Genomic DNA, 4921 nt, shown 5'->3' with positions numbered 1-4921 from the left:
AAAATATACTTCCCTTAGCAGCTTTTTCATCAACTGTTTTATAGACAATCCACAGGCTTTAACTATACGTTTTCTGGCAGCATAAGGGGTCTCTTTATGGTTTTCCTTGTCATAGTTTTACATTTTACAATTATTTTATAGAGCATTCTTGTATCAGAAAAATTTTCAGTATCTATAAATGTTTCTTTGAATTTTATACCCCAATTTATGATCACACTATTAAATTGTTCTAATTTCCAAGTAATGATTAAGAGGTACACAAAAACAAAGTCAAATGAAATAACACATTAGGAAGAATGGTGAGGGATTATATTCTGTTTCCCACCTTTCTTTATTACTTGACCATGTCAGGTAGTTAAACATGGATATGAGCAAAACTATCTTCTCAACATTACTCAAAACTTTGACTGTAGACAAATGACTTGATCTTAAACTTGTTTAAGGAATTAAGGTTTATTGTGTCCAGGGAACAAGCCAAATGAGATCAAGCTAAATAAGTTGTTTCTATGGAGAATAAATAAATCATACTCTATATTTAAGCCACACTCAGGTTTCAGAATCTTTTTTTTTTCACAGTCCATAAAGGCTCTTTATTTATGTTTTACATCTCTAGAAAAAGAATCCCAGGATTTTCCCTCCTGTGTGCTTTCGTCTTGCCTCTTCATGGTCCATGATGCCAGCTGAGGTGGTCAGTACAATGAAGCCAAACTGACGGGATGGGAGCAGTTTGTTCTGTCATTTTTCTAGGTCTTTGAGTTGCACATCAAATCTAGGGCTTATCACGCCACACTTGTTCAACCTGCCAGTGAGGTTCACGACTATCTTCCCAGCTCTGTGGTCGTCAATGATTTCAAATTCACCTATGTAACCGTGCTTCATCATCACGGTTAGGAACCGAACGATGACTTTGGAGCAGGGCCTGATGAGGACCTGGCGTTTGCCTCTCTTCTCTGCATTGTTGATGCTCTTGAGAGCATCGGCCAGGACGTTCATGCGCACCATGGTGGCGGCGCGGGAAGATGGCCTAAAGAGGGTGGGAGGGCTGGACGCACGGAGTTTTGGGCAGGTTTCAGAATCTTATAAGTACATTTTGTTGTTTTGTTGTTGTTGTTGAGTTGAGTCATGAAATTAAACACTGATAGAATGAGGTATGGAAAAAATATCTGCTCTGTCTTAAACCTAGATAAAGACACACAGCTGCCTTAATTAATAATACTAAAAGAATTATAACTTAATAGTAAAAAATGTTTGAAATTCTATAACCATGAAGTAAAAATACCAAAATCAGTATCACTGCTTCGGGAAAATTATTTTTACCTAAATATCCTTGAGAGATTAGCTTTATTGCTATCTCTATACTGTATGTTCAGAGCTATGCTAGCTAATACGTTGATTTGAAGACAGATAGAGAGATGAGTAGATTAAAAAATGAAGAGTTATAATAACATAAAGGCTCAAACAATGTTTCCGGTGGATCATTTTATAACAAATTCTGTCTTTTCAGAGACCATGTATTTCATTTATCTTAATATGAAAGTAGCCATAATAAGCTGTCTCCTTGGTGGTTTAAGTGGTAAAATTTATTAACCTTAAATCCATCAGAAATGTTTGTCCATTAAAATAGTACTTACTTTCTTCTGTTACATTGTAACTTTCGGGGAATTTGAAAGGCTTCTTTATTTTATTTTTGGGTGCTATATTCCTCCATCCATTTTGCAATTTTTGACAAGACAAATTGTGCTTCCATATTTCTACAGAACAAAATACTTTTCTTGTTCTTCCTTTTGCTTTCAAATATTTGAAACAATCTCAGAGTATATTTTAAAATTTAAAACAACAAAATAGTTAATATTTCTGTACTTCTGCAACATTCTACCAAATTACCTAGCCAATCCTCTAATTTCAAGAATTTTTGAATTTAACTATTCTATTTTAAATATATTTTTGTGCATATGTGTGTGCGCATATACCACACAGCATGGGTATTGTAATTAGAGAACAACCGTGAGGAGTAGTTCTCTTCTTGCACAATGTGTTTTTGTATGAAAATTAGATCATCTGGTCTTCTATGAAGACTTATTCTCACTGAAACCTCTTACAGACAGAATTTCTCTGTGTAGCTTTGCCTGTCCTGGTACTCTGTGTGTAGACCAGGCTGGCCTAGAACTCACAGAGATCTGTTGTGTTAGGAGCGGCAGGCTACTTTCCCGGAACCCTGCTGCCTGCATGGCTAGCTTTATACCTGAAATAATTACACGGAAACTGTATTCTTTTAAGCACTGCTTGTCCCATTAGTTCCAGCCTCTTATTGGCTAGCTCTTACATAGTAATATAACACATTTTTTTTTTTATTTTTATTTTTCGAGACAGGGTTTCTCGGTAGCTTTTGGTTCCTGTCCTGGAACTATTCTTGTAGACCAGGCTGGCCTCGAACTCACAGAGATCCACCTGCCTCTGTCTCCCGAGTGCTGGGATTAAAGGCGTGCGCCACCACCGCCCGGCAGTCTAACCCATTTCTAATAATCTGTGTAGCCCCACGAGCTGGCTTAACAGGGAAGATCTTAACCTGTGTCTGTCTGGAGGGGGAGAATCATGGCGACTCCTTGACTCAGCTTCTTTCTCCCAGCCTTCTGTTCTGTTTACTCCACCCACCTAATATAGACCTAATTGGTCTTTATTTTCAGACCAATATAGGCCTATCAAATGGGCCTAGGCAGTTTCTTTATTAATTAACCAATGAAAGTAACAGATTAAAAAGATGACCCTCCTCCAATAAGCCTGGCCTAGAACTCACAGAAATCTGCCTAATTCTGCCCTCCACGTGCTTTGATTAAAGGTGTTCACCACTATGGCCACCTAGTCAGTTTTACTTTTATGGAGATGATTTTTAGGAATTTCTCACACTTGCCTCCACATCTTTAAAAGGGCATTTCACCTAAAAGTTTTGCTCTGTCGAAATACTCTTTTTTCTTCTGAATTCTGTTTTAGTCATAGCTTCAATACCTTTGTCTCAATACCCTTGAAATTTTAGTATTATATGTATTTCAAAATCTTCCAAAACTTTTATGCACATTTTTTATAATAGCAAACAAATTTCCATTCTCCATATCTGGTAGGTCCATGGCATTATGTCAGGGACATGATTTTGTTTGGTAAAATGATATTTTTGAATAATGCCAAAATCAACAAAATAATGTAATATTTATAAACAATTAATTGGTAGTGTCACTGAAAGTGACTTTATGGAAATCTTTAATTAATTTCTCTATCATCTGAATGCTTGTCAGTCTATCCATATGTCTCTCATATATTTATGAACGTATTTACTGATATTTTTACAATATAATCTGATTATAGTTTTCCCTCCCTTTATTTATCCCAGTTCCTCCCCTCTTTCTTCTCCTTTGGATGTATTACTTTTCTATCTCTCTTTAAAAAAAAAATAGGCTTCTAGGAAATAACCAAACATGGCATAATAAAATAAAGTAAGATGAAGCAAAAAAAATCATATTGATATTAAATACAGCAACCTAACAGGATGAAAAGAGTCTGAAGAGTGGGCACAAGAATCAAAGAACCACTCATTCTCACTCTCAAGAGTTCCATAAAACTAAGCTAAAAGCTATATTAAACATACATAGGATCTTTTCAGACCAATATGGGTCCTTTGTTTGCTGTTTCAGTCTTGGTGAGTTCCTATATGCCTTACTAAGTTAAGTCAGAGGACCTTGTTCTCCTGGTATATATTATCTTTCACCTTGTCCTCCTGGTATGACACTCTTTCTTCCTCTTCTTCCATGAGTTTTCCTGACCTCCTACAGGACAAACCTTTTAAGTTCTCTGTCCATATAAAATCTGGCTGTGGGACTATTCAGATGATCTTCCCTGATGATGACTGAATAAAGGACTATGAGCTTAGCAGAATAGCTTTAGGAGTCATTTATTGATACTATTTATTTTTCTAGCAGTGCTAAGTGTTACTTTAGGTCTCTGAGATACTTAGTCTCTGGGTCTTGGAGATTTTTGACCATACAAATCAGGAAACGAATTTCAGGTATCATATTTTTCCTTGGATCAAACCCAGGAATTCACACTTTTATAGCAAACACTTATAAAAATTGAGTAATATTACTCTCCCATTATTTGTTTACATATTATAATTAGGAGTCAGGCAGTGGTGGCACACTCCTTTAGTCCCAGCTCTGTAATTAGCAGCTGGTTGGTGGTGGCACGCCCCTTGAATCCAAGCACTCAGGAGGCAGAGACAGGAGGCTCTCTGTCATATCGAGGCCAGCCTGATCTACCAGAACTAGTTACAGGACAGGTATCAATTATACAGAGAAACCCTGTCTCAAAAAACAAAACAAAATATGTTATAATTGGCTTTATTATGATAAAATATTCAATTAAACATGCAGGTGAAGATGATTAATTTGGGGATTAAAGGTTTAAAATAACATGAAAAATATGAGTCTTCTGAAACTTACTTTCCAGTGTCAGAGTATCTAGTTGTTGGGGAATTAAGTCATCCAAACCCTTTATAGAGTAAATCAGAGTCACTAGTTTCTTGTCATTGTAATAATCATAAAATTGTGGAAGAATAAAATAATCTGTCACAGTTATGTTTTGAGAGCCAACATAAGCATTCTGATGAATGAATAAACAACGATTTGATAGGCTTTTCCTTGTGTTAACATCTGAGTAAACATCAATAATTTAATGACCGACAATTACATGGGAATAACAACAACCGTGTCTATGAATATCTTAGTGGAATAATGTATGAGGTAGTCAGAAAAGCATTGGCCATGTAACCACAATAATGATTTTCAAGGAATCCTCTGAAAATTTTTATGCCAAAGAGGATGCAACTATTTAATCATGTACTTGAGATAATTAAGAAAAAATGAATCTTTGGATT

The 4921-nt window shown here is 35.9% G+C and overlaps 1 pseudogene; it reads right to left on the bottom strand.

Annotated features, from left to right (window-relative positions):
- Window positions 1-574: 574 nt before the first annotated feature.
- On the bottom strand, window positions 575-1026 carry LOC101980741 (annotated as a pseudogene).
- Between the last annotated feature and the right edge of the window lie 3895 nt (window positions 1027-4921).

The sequence above is a fragment of the Microtus ochrogaster genome, linkage group LG1 (assembly GCF_000317375.1).
Source record: "Microtus ochrogaster isolate Prairie Vole_2 linkage group LG1, MicOch1.0, whole genome shotgun sequence".
Taxonomy (NCBI): Eukaryota; Metazoa; Chordata; class Mammalia; order Rodentia; family Cricetidae; genus Microtus; species Microtus ochrogaster.
The sequence above is the reverse complement of the archived record's forward strand: the minus strand, read 5'-3'. Positions and strand labels throughout refer to the sequence as shown.